The 8139-nt window shown below is 42.3% G+C and overlaps 1 pseudogene; it reads left to right on the top strand.

Annotated features, from left to right (window-relative positions):
* Positions 1-300: 300 nt before the first annotated feature.
* LOC105680974 lies at positions 301-1091 on the top strand (annotated as a pseudogene).
* Positions 1092-8139: the final 7048 nt, after the last annotated feature.

An 8139-nucleotide genomic window follows, 5' to 3' on the forward strand; every position in this document is an offset into this window, starting at 1 on the left:
TATATTAGAACACTTGCGCTATTTTCATCGGTATTTATAATCTACCTTGAAATAATAACGGCAACATTTTATTAGTTATGGTAAGAAGTAGAGAACTAAGAGAACTATAAAGATTGAGGATCTCTCAGTGAAGAAAAAAGGATATTCCTTGTCTGCAATGCCTGGAAAATTTAAGCTTTAAAATGGGAGTCAGAAAGATGCTTTTTTTTATTATTTAATTTGTAGTTTTAGGACTTTCGGTTTGGTATGAGGCTGGAGTATGGAAGAAAGACTGGATAGAATACAAAGAAGATATGTGAAATGAATCTTGGGTTTAGATATGACAACACCAAATTATATATTGATAGAAGAATGCAAGCTAACATAAATCACAGAAAAAGCATTGAAAAGAGCAGCAAGGTATGAAGAGAAAGCCATAGAATAAAAAAAGGAACTAGTAAAGGAGTGCATAAAGAAAAGAGAGAGAAACTGGGAAAATGGCCAAGAAGAGAAAAAAGCAAGAAAGAGAAAGAAGGGACTAGAAAAGGTGAGAAATGGAGGGACACAGATGGAAGCAAGAGAAGAGCAAGAAAGGATGATAGCAGACCAAGTTATAGAAGAAAGGAGAAAGAGAGAAGCAGAAGAGAGGGGGGAAAGGATAAGGGAATCAAAATATAACAAACATTATAGAAAAATCGCCAAAGAAGAGTTACCAAAGTACTTAAAAGGGAGGATGAAGTGGAAGGACAGAAGAATATTAGCAAGATTCAGATGTGGAAACGAGACCAAAGCAAGGGAATACTGGAAAGAAGAGGAAGAAAAAAGATGCAGATTATGTAAAAGGAAAGAAGAAGTCGACCTGAGACATGTAATAAAAGAATGTGAAATAACGGGAGGACCAAGGGGCATAGAATAAAACACTAAATGAGACTGCAGAAGGACTAACAGAACTAAAAGCAATAATAGAGAAGAGAAGGGCAATACATGAAGGGGAGGAACGACAAGAAGGAAGCACAGCAAGGAGGCAAAGGCGCAAAGTTGCAATAGTTTTTTAGTCATTAGTTTTTAGTTTTTTCTAGTTTTTTAGTTTTTAGAGATAGAATAATTAAGGGAGTGCAATATAATAAAATGGATAAAAGGGGAGGTAGATATATAAGAAGCGAAATAAGGGAAGTGAAACCGAAAGTTCGTCCGAAGACGAAAGGCACGGACTAAGCAATAATAAATGATAAATAATTTGTAGTTAGAATTTGTCCAGCTGGACATTCGATAAATTTTTTTAGCTTAAAAAAAGAAAGCCATGTGATTGAGTCAAAAAGAGAAGTTTCGCTAAAGAAGTGCCAAGAACGGGTAGAAAACGCAAAACGACACTGCGGCAAGATATTCGTATCGTTCGCGAAATAAAGCGCAATCCATTAAGGTAGTATCGCGAGCGAGGGGCCTGGGAGTTGGCGGGTGAACCGCGTGGAACGTCGCGAGAGCCGAGGCGTTCGTTTCGATCGCGTCGTTTTGGAAAGAGGAGGCCTACGTGATCTTAGCCACGAGCACTTGCTAGGGCACGAGAAACGAATCGTGTTGCCGAGAGAGTGTTGATTGCGTTTATGAAAGTCGAGTCGTTGATTAATTATTTAGTTGTGCTGCTTATTATACGTTTGCTGCGATTAGCTCATGTTGAACAACTATCGTTTTTCTGTCTGATTAACACCTGTATCATCCATTCATTGTAAATATATTCCATTGCGATATTACAGAACGTATGGAGAAAAAGTAGAGAGAAGAATGGAGTTATTATAGGGAGGATAATTGGACAAGGAGACTTATGAATTACGCTTGTATTTTTAAGAAGTACAGAAGGAATATTGAAAACTTTACCATGCAGATCTTGAGTGGACATGGGATATTTAACGTATATCGTAAGACGATTAATAAAGAGATCCACTCAAGGTGCTGGGATTATAATGCTGAAGAAAATGATGCGGAGCATGCGTTGTACCGCTGCCTTACGTGGATCAATGATAGAACAGTACTAGAAAATTACTTGGGCATGCAACTCTGCTAAAGTATCTGGAAGAGAGAGGCTGGATGATAATCAATGGAGGAGATAAAGAAGGGGAGGAATGGACATATATTGGGGAGAGAGGAAACTCAGTAATAGATTATGTGATTGGAAATCAGGAGGCGACAGAAGAAATAATCGACATGAAAGTAGCAAAAAGAACAGAGTCGAACCACATGCCGTTAGAAATAGAAATAGGGGGGCCGGAATTACAAAAAATGAGGAAAAGAAAGAAAAAGAGAAGGAGAAAAGGGAATGAACAAACAAAAGTGTGGAAAAATATTTGGAGGAATGTAAAGACTGGACCTGCAATGGAATAACAGTAGAGGAAATGTAGACAGAAATCAAAAAGAAGATAAACGAAGCAATGCCAAAAAAGAAAGTGAAGATAAGGAAATGGGGCATGGGAGAGAAAGTGTGGTACGACAAGGAGTGGAAAGAAAGGAAAAGAGAGACGAGAAGGAAGATGAGAAAGTTTATGAAAGGAAAATGCAGCAGAGAAGCGCTCATAGAGGAAAAAAGGCATTCAAGCAGTGGCGTAAACAAAGAAAGGAAAGACACGAAGAAGAAGAAATGTAGAAAATAAAGAAGATCAAAACAGAACAAGAAGCGTGGAAATACATAAATAAATACAGAAGAAGTAGAGAAGGTATATATGAGGATATAAACGAAGAAGAGTGGAAAAATCACTTTATGGAAATTTTAGAAGGGACAGAGCACAAAGAGAGCAGAAAAACATGGGGGGGCATAGAGAGGAAGAGAAAATAACGGAGGAGAGAGAAGATAATATAAAGAAGGAAGAGGTGATCTACCAGCTAAGAAATTTGAAGGAAAAGAGAGCAACGGGGGAAGACGGGTTAGAAAATGAGGTATGGAAGTACGCACCGAAGGAAGTGGGGAGGCGTTATGGGAGTTATTAAGGAAAATATGAAATGGGCAGGGGATACCAGAGGATTGGAAAAAAGAAGTGATATGCTCGATATATAAGAAGGGGGACAAGAGAGTAGCGAAGAGCTACAGAGGAGTAACACTAATGGATACAGCATACAAGATCTATGCAGGGATACTGGACTAACGACTGAAGGCAGAGATTGAAAAGAAACTGGAAGAGAGCCAATTCGGATTCAGAAAAGGACGAGGAGTGACCGATACTGTTTATGTGATAAACCACATCATAGACAAGCAGCTAGGTGTGGCGGCACTTGACCACGAAAATTTCCAACGGCTTCGCGGCACAAAGCGCTATACCTTCAAAGTGTAAGGCCGACAGGCCCAATGTACCATCGATATCCATACGGTTCTTTCACCGAATATTCGGTAGAGTGCATACGCGGCAACCATCGCGGACTTCTAATAAACGCGCGCGTAGTGGGGATATCGAGGGGCAACAAAGGAAACAATCTGTTCGGTTTTGAACCAAAAAGATTCATTCTGCCCCGAGCCGCGAAGTGCGAAAGATTAAGAGAAGCAAACACAATTAAAGAAACGAGTCGTCTACTCTTGAGAGTTCAGTTTTAATCGTTAATTGTTATCAATCGTTGTTAAGCCGTGGTTAAACCGTGGTTAAACGTTATTTGTTGTTAATTGTTAAGAGTCTAATAAACGATATTATTGAAAATCAAGGATATTTTCTTGTGGGCACCTTCACGGACGATCACCTCATAAGTGTGAATAAATATCTTGGTTGTGAAACATATTCGAGTGTTCCTTCAGTACCTATCACGACCTATCCACCACGAATTGGGTACCCCGACATGATCTGAAGCTAAAGAAGTGCCCGTGATGGTGATACTGATACTCCAACCACCGCGAATTAAGATATCTGTGAGATGGCAAATACCAACGACGCCGCGAACGGCGCACAACGAGCCCACCAAATGATCAACATGCTCCCGCAGCAGCCGTCGAAGGTCACGGCGTGGTTCATGCTACTGGAGATGCAATTCGAGGACATGGATCTCGCGGACGACAAGCGAAAGTTCCTGACCCTCGCCAGGTGCTTCGGCGGCCGGTATCTATCTCATATCGAGAACGCGAGGAGGAGGATACCAGAGGCGGAACAATACGAACAATTAAAAGAGGAGATCATCCGAGGGCTCGCTGATACAGCTGGCACGAGGTCACGCAGGCTGCTTACCTCCGAAGAGATGGGCGACCGAAAGCCGTCCCAATTCCATCAGTATCTGAGAAGACTAGCCGGTCCCTCCATGCCGGACGACTTCCTCCTCACGCTGTGGAGGGTGCGACTCCCAGAATACCTCGATAACGCCCTGGCTGCGCTGGATGATACCGACGTAGAGAAGTTGACGCGGACGGCTGACCGGATCTACGAAACACATTCGCTGAGAAGACAGAAGTTCGCCGTTATGGAGATCGAAAGAACGGGAGGCGAATGGCGAGATTCACCCCAGAATCGTCGGACAACAGGCTCTCCCGAATAGAGGCACAAATCGAGGCACTGCGCCTCGACCGGCGCCGCTATCAACGTCCAAACACGAGACGGCACAGACCGCGCCCGGGAGAAAATTCACAGAACTCCGGTCTTCGCTATTATCACGCGACATTCCGAGCATGCGCGAGGAAGTACCGTTCACCACGCACCTGGAATCAGGGAAACGAGACCAGCCGTCCGTAAACGCGGCAAGCGACGACGGCCTAGTATCCCACCACATATTCGTGAGGGACAGGAGCTCAAAAATCTCCCTCCTAGTGGACACCGGTGCCGACGTATGTGTATTTCCGCGCAACAAAATACACGGGCCCGCGAACAAAGATACGTACGAATTGCTCGTGGCTAACGTGTGACGCATCGCGACCTACGGCACCACCCTAGTGTCCCTCGATTTGGCATTGCGTCGAGCAATGAAATGGCATTTTATAATAGCGGACGTTGACACACCCATCGGTGTGGACTTCCTCAGCCATTACGAATTGTGGGTGGACGCGAGGAATAAACGCCTCATAGATTCTAGCTCGAACCGGTCGACGAGAGGATACACGGCCACGACCCAGACGGCGTCGATTAAGACAATCATCGGAGAGTCGACGTATCACCGACTCTTTGCCGAATTTCCGGGCCTAAACCACCCACGAGAGAAAACTCGACACGGTGTGGTATATCACATCGAAACCACACCTGGCCCGCCTGTCTACAGCAAACCCCGCCGACTCGCATCTGATCGACTTAAACAGGTTAAGGAAGAGTTCGAAATGATGATTGAGCAGGACGTGATGCGACCATCGAAACACCCGTGGGCATCGCCCCTGCACGTCGTACCGAAGAAGGACGGAAACCTGCGACCGTGCGGCGACTAGCGTGCGTTGAACGCCCACACCGTACCCGATAGATACACGCCGCCGCACATCGAAGACTTCGCGCAACGTATACATGGTAAGAGTGTGGGGTAATGTGACGTCAGGGAAGGACATGGCGTAAGGAGTAATTGTTTATTAGCGTTGTCAAGATATGTTAATGTTGTCAAGGAGTGTTGTGAGCGTTACCAAGGTATGTTAAGGGAAAAATGAGCATGGAAAATACTGTCAGAGTTGAATTTATCGTGGTCGTGTGAAGTTCGTTGTGTTGTTGTGTCGTAGAATTAGTGAGAAACGAATTCGCGAAACGCGGTTTATATTCGATTTCGTGTGAGTGCAACGATATTGTATATACCATACTGTTTTCTATAAACTTATAATATAACATTCCTAGAAATTGGGGGCTCGTGCCGAGGATTTTTTAAACCGTGCCAATCTAAAATTTCGGGAAGCGGTTGTGATAAAAGATCGTTAGCCGTTGCGAATAATATCGTGTGTATTCAAAGACATTATTGTAAAGTCTAAGACAGCACATTGCGAAGAGGAGCAATTTTCTAGTGAGAAAATCTAACGATGGAAGAATTAAGAACCAAGCTTGCTCAGATGAATCTACCGATATCTAGTGCACGGTCAGTGTTGGTGACCAGGCTAAATCGAGCGTGTAGTGCTGGTCAATCAAATCTCAAAGAGCAAGCGAACGGTGAAAGGTCCGCGGAGAAGCGAGGTTCGGCGACCATACCAAGAACTAAGCGTGATCGAGATGTAGGCGAAAATCTCGAGAGGCTTAGGACAAAGGAATTAAGAGAACGTCTAGCTAGTATGAGCGATTACAGGCGGCCTTGGAAAAAGATACATCGTCGGAGGAAGAAACTGACTACGAAAGTGAAACAGAAGACGATGAGGAAGGTGAAAGAGAACACAGAAGGAGCGCGCGAGATGTACACCAGAATTGTGACAAATGCTGTAGAAAGACACGTAGGCGTACAACATTAAGTTTTCAAGATGCCCAAGACGCCGTAGAAGTTTTTACGGGCGAAAACAATGAAAATATCAATCAATGGTTCAAGACGTTTGAAGACGCGGCAAGCATGTGCATGTAAACAAAAGAACAGAAAGTAATTTATACAAAAAAGCTGACGAGAGGATCAGTAAAAATATTTGTGAATTATGAGTGCCATGCTAGAACTTGGCGTGAATTAAAAAGAGGACTAATAAAGGAATTTTCAAAAAAATTTAATACTTGGCAAATAGAACATAGACTTTAAGAGACGAAAAAAAGAGATGACGAAGGATGTACGGCCTACATGTACCGAATGCTTGGGATAGTTAGTCACATGGATATGGAAGAAGCAGCAAAAATGCGGTACATCGTAGAAGGAATAAAAGAAAGAAGTCAATAAAGCAATACTTTATGGGGCTAAATCAATAAAAGAACTAAAGGAAAATCTAATCATCTATGAGGAAGAAAAGTGCCGCATAGCAGGGTCATCTGTAAGCCCGGTCAGAGCTGAGGACAACAGGAAATACAGGCAATCTGGAAGTATAGTGAAGTATAGAAGGTGTCATAATTGCGGCGATAGAGAACATGTGAGTGCCGATTGTCCAAACAAATCGAGAGGCCCTAAATGTTTCAAATGTAGAGAATTCGGGCACATTTCATCAAACTGTGCAAATGTACTAAAGGATAAGACGCGTTGTGATGGGTGGCGGAATGAAAATAAAAGAGGGGTCAAGCAAATAAAGATTATGAACATGAATGTAGGGGCAAAGATAGATACAGGAAGTGATCTTAATTTAGTAAAAATGAGTATGTATTTGCGTTTAGGAGCACCTCAACTTGAGAAAAGAATTATTAGATTCGATAGTATAGGCGCCGTTGACGTACACACCATGGGACGATTCAAAACGGATATAATGATTGACGGTTTAAAGGCAACGCTAGACTGTGACGTAGTTCCCGATAACTTCTTAGGGCACGATGTACTATTAGGTATTGAATTAACTGATCAAATGGAAGTAAGAGTGAAACATAAACAACTAAAGTTTAAACAAATTAAAAAAGAACTACGTGAGAACCAGTGTGCTGCCGAAGATAGTGAATGGAATGAAGTGTTAAATATAAACGTATGTAGTAAACAAAACGACCGAGATCTGGTCAAGTTGGACCATATTAAAGATAAAAAAAAACTAGAGACGATATCAAAAATTTAATTAATGAATATACAGTGACTAAGACAAAGGACACAGGTGTACGTATGAAAATCATAATTGAAGATGATGCACCAGTATACCAAAACCCACGGAGATTGTTAGCAGAACAAAGGAAACAGGTTAATAAAATCATCGGTCGGTGGTTAAGTGAAAAGATTATACGTCATAGTGTGTCAGAATATGCAAGTCCTATTGTGGTAGTAGAGAAAAAAATGGTGAACTGTGTGTAGATTATATATTATTAAACAGGAAAATTGTTAAAGATAGGAACCCGTTACCATTAATAGAAGACCAGTTAGATAGATTACGGAATGCGAAAATATTTTCCACGTTAGATCTAAAGGACGGATTTTTCTATGTCCCAATTGACGAGAATAGTGTTAAATACACAGCTTTCGTGGTTCCTGATGGACATTATGAATTTTTAAAAGTACAGTTCGGTTTGTGCAATTCACCTACTGTATTTCAGCGACATGTTCGTGCAGTTCGACCTTTAATCGACGACGGAATTGTGTTAGCGTATCTAGACGATCTTATAGTTCCTGCAGATACCGACAGTGAGGCACTTAAAAAACTGAGAC

This window comes from Bombus impatiens, unplaced genomic scaffold, assembly GCF_000188095.3.
Source record: "Bombus impatiens unplaced genomic scaffold, BIMP_2.2 scf_0479, whole genome shotgun sequence".
Lineage (NCBI taxonomy): Eukaryota > Metazoa > Arthropoda > Insecta > Hymenoptera > Apidae > Bombus > Bombus impatiens.